At 30.2% G+C, this 8,928-nt stretch overlaps 1 pseudogene across 3 annotated transcripts; it reads left to right on the top strand.

Moving 5' to 3' along the window:
* Window positions 1–826: 826 nt before the first annotated feature.
* On the top strand, window positions 827–2,239 carry LOC147396178 (transcription factor bHLH148 pseudogene; annotated as a pseudogene). Of its 3 annotated transcripts, none has more exons than XR_015181054.1 (2): window positions 827–955; window positions 1,339–2,239. The product of XR_015181054.1 is annotated as a transcription factor bHLH148 pseudogene, transcript variant X2 (transcript). The 3 variants fall into 3 exon arrangements; XR_015181055.1 differs by having other exon boundaries at window positions 829–847; XR_015181053.1 differs by having other exon boundaries at window positions 836–971.
* The last annotated feature ends 6,689 nt before the right edge of the window (window positions 2,240–8,928 follow it).

Below are 8,928 nucleotides of genomic sequence, written 5' to 3' on the forward strand. Positions count from 1 at the left end.
CACTTTTAACCCTCCGGTTATATATCTTAATTATTATAATGAGAGAGGCGGAGTAGAAGTTGTTTGACACCAAAATTTGGATTTCAAAAATACCCCCATCTTAACGTTTAACCTTAATATAATTAGAGTTGTTTTGGTAAAAATATAAATTGCAATCCCACATACCTAAAATCACTTTGGCTAGTCTTCAAAATTATTTGTTGGCTCTTTATCCTAACTCATATATACATAGAGTCTTGAGATTTATTTAAATGGTATAAAGATCCTTTCTTAGATCTAGAGATGTCACTTAAAGTCATTCTAAATTGAAATCCTACAACATTGCATTGATGTGACGATCTGCACTTAATCACAAATGTTTTTCACTTGTATCTCGAGAAAAAGTATTTGTGATTCTATACACATTACCACATCAACTCATTGTTGAACGTAGTGTTAGAGGAAGTCAATTTTAACATTTTTCTTTCACTTATTATGTTAATATAAATTTTTCATTTGCTAGTTTCGCTCATTATTTTTTGTACTCCTAATCTAATTTATATTAGATCGATATGTACAATACTTTTAAATGACAAGGCCTTGGAAATGGTAATGTGGTCACTCTCACATTGTAAAATTAAGTAAAGTTTTGTAACCTTTTAGCCATACCTACATGTCACAGTGTAAGTAATGCGGTTAGCTTATGAGGAGTCAAAAGGATAAATACGTCATTTGAAAAATAAAATTTAAAACCTCGGAACACGAAATAGGGCCAAAGGGAATTAAATAAATTATAAATGTGATCAAGGAAGAAACATGTAGTCTCGCGTGATTGCTTTAAAAGCTCCAACTTCCTCCACCATTTCTCGTTCGTCTCTCTCTCTTCTTCTTCTGTTTTTTCCTCTAAGTCTCTCTCCTCGACCAATAGTTCGTTTTCTCCACAAATTGGTCGGATAATTGTTCGTCCTTTAGTAAAGTTAAAATCTTAGAAGGTTTAGTGTTGAAATCTTCAGATTTGGTCTCTTTCGAGAATAAATCTTTTTATTTTTCATTTCGATGTTGATCAAAACAAGTGTTTTTTTTCCATGGTTTTCGTGTTGATTCTGTCCAGATTACCAAAAAAAGGGGGGAAATCTTTTTTTGTTCTGTTTTAGCATCAGATAAGATGATGATTTCTTGATTTTTAAAGAGAAGGAAACAAGATTAAATCCAAATTTCGTTTTCTCTCTTCGTGATTGATGGAATTATGGATTCGAGTCACCAGATTTAGAAATTTAATCAACAAAAATCCATCTTTCAAGTTTCTTTTGATTCATTGTTCTATCTTCTATGCATCTGAATCTCTCCCCCTTTCTGTAGGTTTCTAGCTTCATCCGTCGCATTCATAGAGAAAAGAAAGAAATCTGAAGAGACTCTTCGCGCTGGAGAATCTCTTATAGAACTTGTTTCGATTGATTCATCTTCTCTCAGTCAGGAATATTCCTCTGCTTCTCGCATCCGTCAATGGCATCTTCTTCGATCTCGAATCCTGAAATAAACTCAAAAAGATTGCTAGAATCGAAAAAGAAGAAAAATCGAAACCAGAACCAACAACGAACGACGCGATGGAGAACTCCAATCGAACAACAAATCTACTCTTCGAAGCTTGTTGAAGCTCTTCGTCAAGTTCGCAGAAATCCATCAAAGCAGGCTTCTGGACCAGCCGTTCGTGAAGTAGCATATCGAGCCCTAGCTATTGCGGCTAAGGGAAGAACAAGGTGGAGCCGAGCCATACTAAGCAATCGGCTCAGATTGAAATTTAAGAAGAAGAAGAAGCAGCAGCAGCAGCTGAGAGCGGTTACAGCTAACTGTCAAACGAGGAAACCGGGAACGGGTGTTCTCCGGTTGAAAGAGAAGAAAATACCGGCGTTTCACCGGAAGGTACGTGTTCTTGGACGGTTAGTTCCCGGTTGCAGAAAACTCTCGTTTCCTGTACTTTTAGAAGAAGCCATAGATTACATACCAGCGTTGGAGATGCAGGTCAGAACCATGGCTCTTCTTACTGAACTTCTCTCTGTGGCTGGCTCGGCTAGCTTATCATCTGATCGGCTTGAGTCGGGCTCTCACCAAAACAGTTGACCTGAGCCGCGGCTTACTTATAGCCTCTGTTCATCATTACGCCCCTCTTTTATCCTTTTGTTGTTAATTCATATAATTTTATTTGTATACAGACAGGTAGGTTTACATTTCTTACTTTTAGAAAAAGGTTTGGGTGCTTACATATATTTAGCAATTTCAAATAAAATTAAATACTTATCAAAATAAATAAATATATTAAATATTAAATTAGAGACTTCTTTAAATATTATATTTAGCAATTTCGAAGAAAAAACACTAAAATTCATTTATCAAAATATAAATGTTAAATTTGATATTCAATACTAAAAAGTAAGAAGGCCTTGGGTTTGAATTCTAGAAAATAATTCTCGATCTTAATCAGATTCTATGAATCCAATGCATTTTTGGTTTGGATTGTTCACGTAATTTTTCATAATAAAATAAATGGAGAATTCAAAATAAGGTTTTGAGTTTTTTTTTTTTTTTTGGCACATAATCCATATGCGACGATTTTGCACTTAAGCTAAACTTGATTCTAAAAACTGAAAAATCAATTTTTATAATTTAGTTCTAACAATCCATAATTAGAATCGATAATCAGATTCTACAATCTAAATCAGATACTACTCCTAAAACATCTAAAATTTCATCCAAGATAGGATCATGATCATGTTAGAATTGTATTATAAAAAATTATGTACTATTCTCTCCAAGAACAATAACCATAGAGGATGAAAGGGAACCCTCATCCTTAGACACCTATTAACTAACCATTTAGGGAAGCCAAACGACCATTATAAGAAGCGGGTAGTGATGAAATTAACTACAAGATAACAAACGATCTTTCTGTGAATCATTCTATCAATTTGTTCAAGATCTTGCAACAATGACTTCAAATAACACTTTTGTGTGTATGTGAAGAGAATCATTGTATTAAAATTATGATTTTTATCATTGACTTAATTTCGTTTAAATATTTTTAAAGATATTTTAAATTAAATAAAAATCAACGGCATTGTCTTATAATAATTTTAAGATCTATCAATTTTCTTGTCAACATCAAAAGTAGAAAGTTGATCAGAATGACTTACAGCTTCTTCTACCCATTTGTAGCTTTTGGATTTTACATGAAATATTCCTTGAATCTGTTATATAATAATAATTTAAATACTAAAAGCTACTTTAATTTGAACGGGAAAATGGCAAGAAGCACTCTCCAAAAGCTTCTCAAACGCTACCTAAGTGGACTTCATTTCAATTGAAGTTGAAGTCCATATTCGATACGATAGGCTTAAGTAAACTCTACAAGATTGGCACATGTGGAAAGTAAAGCTCTTTGACGCTTGGACCCACAAAAACACAAATGAAAGTGTGGGAAAAGAGAAACACGTGGCCTTTTCCTGTTCAAAGAAGGGAGATGTAGAGGATATATATGAGATGTGAATATTTTGGGAGGGGACTTATGAGTTAACGGCCAAACGTTATATATGTTAGATTTTTGAAAAAATTATTTCAGAAACCCTGATGGAAAGAAATCTTTTTAAACAATCCCTAATATTTCAGGGAACATGAAATTGAAGATTTTAAGGCATAAAAAAAGTGTCTACTGGATTTTTTTTTTTTTTTTGGTGATTGATAAATTACTTAGAAATATCTTCTCGAGTTTTTCATCTTCTTTTTGTAAGGAAGTACTGAGAAATCATAGAGTTACATTGATAGTTCATTAATTTAAGAAATTTTTTTATTTTTTAATCTCCTCAATCAATCCCGTTTCACTTTTATAATGATTCAAATAGTTAAGATCGACAATTCAAACCAATGGTATCAATCTTTGTTCCTTCATCAATCTCGATGTTTCAATATAAATCATCAAGATCAATGATTCAATCTGGTTGATCTCAATGATTTGAGTTGGCCATTTTACCAGTTGAGAGGCATTACAAAAGAATTTTTTTAATAAAAAGATTTGCTGAAATACTGGCCTGAGGTGCATTTAGGAAGATATCCCTTCATCAACGTTTATTAATTTTTCCTAGAATTTTTTTTGGAGAGAGATTTATGAGGTTTACCAACCTATCTCTTATTATAAAAACTCCCACACTTTACCAAGTTTGTTACCAGACCAAAATTCAATATATGAATTACGCTACCATAACTAATTTAAGATTTCAAATCTTACTAAGGGTCTTTAAACTCACATGAATTATCAAATTAGCAATCTAACGACACAGACTTGTAGATTTCATAGAAAAACTCAAATTTAAAATAAGAAATAAAATAAACATTTTGAACTTCATCATAAGTGTCGACAATGGATGGCTACCGTTACCATTTAAAACTAAAATTCAATAGTAAAAATTAACTTACTTATTTATTTATTTTTAAATTCTTAGAATTTTGTCCTTTATAACCCTCTGACGTACAATCATGTTTTTGGATGTCACAAACTTATGTGGTTAGAATCCACTCTAACATAAATTTGAATTTTATGACGTGGATCCCTCTCCAAGATTTGCTAAGTAATAAATTTGATAAAGTGAGTTTTGATAGGTAACAAATTTTATGAAATAAGGTTTCCTCGAAGTTGTCAAAATTCTAAGGGAATTTTTGTAACAAAAATGCAACAAAAAAGACCAATGTCAAAAAACAAATCACCAATTTGAAAAATTAAGCTGTGATCTCAAATAAATGTAGATGATCATTTATATAATTTTTTAAAGATAAAAGATACATTTATCACTTAAAAAGATGGATTCCTCTAAAATTTTGAAGCATGACTACTTCAAAGTCAGACTTGTACTACACGTCACAATTTACAAATTTACACTTTATAACAAACAACAAGTTATCGTAGTAATTTTTTTTTTTTCATTGAGTTTTATAAAAATTTGTAAAAATACATTTTATTCTTTTAAAAGTTAATATGCATGAATTATTCAAATGAGTTTAATAATTCGAATAATAATATTTTTATAGAAAAAAGAATAAATTCATAAATTTTTCAAGAAATAAAAGGTAGATTACTAAGAAGGGTGGTGGATGCTTAGATTTCAATAGATCACTCCATAAGGTAGGTGTATATTAGTGCAGATAAGTGTCCCAACTGTACGATTTTTTTCCATTTGTGTTACCTGTGGTGTGGGTGGGTTTGCACAGAGGTTTTCTCTCTCTCATCTCACATCCTAATTAGATAGAACACACGTGTGTTGTACCTTCACATCAGCTAATAATCAGCATAAATATGACACGTGTGACATCTCAAATGTTATTCTTCTTGAGACTAGTGATGTTTGATGGATGGATGGATAGATACGTTTAAGAATTAGGACCACTCATTCCACAATCAGCTTCCTTCCAAACACCGACGCGTAAGCATAGTTATTGCTCCCGCGTCATTTTTAGAGATTTTTCCAATTGAAAAAAAAAAAAATTTATGAGAAATTATTTTTCCAGTTTAGTTTAGAACTTTTATTACCTAAAGAGGAAATGAATTTTTAATTTTCCATTTAGGTCGATTAATAGCTCCCCAATTTAAACAAATCAAGAAGGAGGAAACAATAAGATTTACAGGTAAGTCATTTCATATTTCCATAAAAGTATTTTCCTACCGAATTTACAAGAAAATATTTTCCTTAAAAAATTGAAATGTTAGTTTTGTTCTTTCTTAATTATTTTTATCTCCAAAATAAAAATCTCTCCTAATTGTACTAGCTAAAATCAAACATAGAAAATATTCTCTCTTCAAAAATATTTATATAATAACAAAGTTGGGATTTGAGAATACTTCAGTAAATAAATAATTTAAAAAAGACTTAGTAAAAGTAAAAATAATTATTTTTTGACAAGTTATAGAATATGGGTCTCGTTTAAGTGAGAATAATTGATATTGATTGCAACCTTAATCTTATCCAATGAGATTAAAATTGTTTTTCTGTACCTTGGAACTCAGTAACTTATGATAGAACATGTGATATTCTTTACTAATAATAGTTAAGTCAATGTGACGTGCATGTCTTACATTCAATTCATGAAGTATTTTTGGTTGGGAGGGAGGGAGAAGAAACAAAGAATAATTCTCCAAAACAATTGAAATTGATTGATAATAAAGTGAATTAAAATATTATTTATGATGAATTGAATTACATTCAATTCTTGATTAACATACACTTGGACTTTTAATTTACCCAAAATAATAAAGATAAACTTACCAACTCATGCGATATAACTATTTGGTGGAAATTATCTAGAAGTCACGCGTTTGGAAGTATTTATCAAGAAAAATTACTTAATAGTCCTTGACTTTAGCGGGTTATGAAAATAATCCATTTAGTAAATCACTTTTTTCAAAGGAATTCATGAACTCCCACTCCAGACATTTCCCACAATGAAAATTTCAATTGATATTATTACCATTCAAATTCATCATTTTCATCCAAAAAATTAAATTTTCGACATCCCGATCAAATTTTGGAGACTTCATCCCAATGAAAAGATTTTGAGAAAAAAGAAGAAAAAGTCATTTTTTGTTGAATATCAATAAATGATGTCTCTCTTGATTTGAAATCATTTATACAAGTCGTTATATTAAGTTTTAAGCCGACCTTTTCATGTATTTTAATTGGAAAAACTTGAAAAAATGAAATCGTGTGAGTTTTACAATGTTGAAGTTGATAATTAAAAAAAAAATTAGTATCAAGGTCAATAATTTTTTAATTATTATCTACCTCAACAATTTTTTTTATTGGTCGACAATTTAAAAAAAATATATTATTGGTGAGGTTGATAATAATTAAAAAAATTGGTGTCCTTGACATAATGATTTTTGTAGATGATTTCAAATCAAAAGAACTATCCTTGATCGATTTTCATCCAAAAAGGAAGCAAAGTAATTGAAAAATCCTAATTTTTTTTACATGCATCTTCAAAATACTTGAAAAAAAATGAAAAAAAAAAGACCCATTGAAAATGATTTCTTCTTCCTTCTCAAATCATTTTCATTAGGATGGAGTTTTCAAAACTCGATCGGGATGTCAAAAATTTAATTTTTTTGAACGAAAAAATGATGAGTTTGATTGGTTAAGACAATATCTACATTTCAATTGTGAGAAATGTCTAAAGTGAGGTTCAATGATTGTTTTGAAAAGAGGGATTTACTAAATTGACTATTTTTATAACCTGAAAAGTCAAAAACTAAATTAATAGAAAAATTAACATCAGAGATCATTAAGTAATTTTCCTTATTTATAAAGTCACGTTTTTTTTACCACTCTTTAAAGTTTAATCTAATAGACTGGGTCTACTCCAATTGGCTCAGGTCCCAATCAATCCAATTGACTTGATTGGGTCAATCCAATCGACTGAACTTAGTCCAGCCCAAAAGACCTGATCAAGGTCAAGTCCTTTGATTGAGTCAACTCCATGACTTGATTCTAACCAAAATAAAAAGATGGGTACATTCGATATTCCATCAAATTAATACCAAGGGTATTTGTGGTATTTCCCATGACCTATCCAATAGTTAAATTTAACTGTTAAAAAAATAAATTATCTATCAAATTCACATTTTTATTGACTTTGTAAATAGTTTGAAATGTATATGGTCTCGTAAATAAGATTATTTCATTGCATATTTTGTTAACTTGTCCAAGAATAAATCTTAAAATAATCGAATACGAGTAGAATTCAACAAAATTTTTATATGATTAAAATTAGAAAAAGCAAAACATTATCAAAATAATAATATAGAACTTCAAACTACTTGCAAAAAATACTATTTTTCTCTAGACGTTAATGGATTGTTGTCTCCCGATCGTCGTTTTACAAAGGTACACCCTTTGAAAGTTAGAATGTGTTGCATTTTTATTTTTTGTTACCACATTATTTCTTCTCATTAAGGTATCCCATGAATTCATCCATGGCCATAGTCGGACGTTATTTCTCCAAGTACACAGTCCAATTGACCAACATCATCTTCATAGAAAATTTTGAATTGGCTATCTAAAGAGATTTCTTCTTTAATCACTTTTTTCCAAAACAAAAAAAAAAAGTATTTGAGAATCGATTATTATCAAAATCCGCAACCCAAAAGTTATATGGAACCTTGTTTGTTTTAAGAAAAGCTGTTATTGCCGCCGTTGTGACAGTTTTCTAACTGCACGCACTACACACGTGCACAGTTACCGTTAAGTCTGCCTCAAATGGAAAACAAACAAACAAAAAAAAAAAAAAAAAACATGCAAGTAGATGCTACAGTTCAGCAAAGTAAGTTGAAACTACACGGAATCGATTTCTTCAAGTATTAATTGTGTCACATGGGATATGGGTCCCATTACCAAGCATAAATGGCTTTATAGAGAAATCTAACCAAAAAAAATAATAAATATTAGAGATAATCCTCTTTGTTTTCAAACTGATGACATACATTCTTTGACCTCAGTCTTCTAAATATATTAAGAGAAAAAGATTCAAATGCCCTCATATTTTAGTTAAAAATTTAGATTTTTCTTCTCAAAATTAATCATCTTCAAACCCTTCAATCTCCATGATATATTTACTTAATTTTATATCTCAGATTCATTGTTTTCAATCTAGAACTATCATTTTTACATAAAACCTAGATTTTTCTATCTAAAATCCCAATATTTTCAATTTTCTCAAAAATCTAATTTGTTTTTTCTTAAAAAAATTAGTCATCTTCAAGTTTTTATCCAAAACGATTGAAGATGACCGGTTTTGAGAAGAAAAATCTAGATTTTTGACTAAAAATTGATGATGAGGGCATTTGAGTCTTTTTCCCTTAATTTATTTAGAAGACTGAGGTCAAGTGATGCATGTCATCAATTTCAAAACATA

The sequence above is a fragment of the Akebia trifoliata genome, chromosome 8, assembly GCF_017979445.1.
Source record: "Akebia trifoliata isolate Shusen 1 chromosome 8, ASM1797944v1, whole genome shotgun sequence".
In the NCBI taxonomy this organism is placed as follows: domain Eukaryota; kingdom Viridiplantae; phylum Streptophyta; class Magnoliopsida; order Ranunculales; family Lardizabalaceae; genus Akebia; species Akebia trifoliata.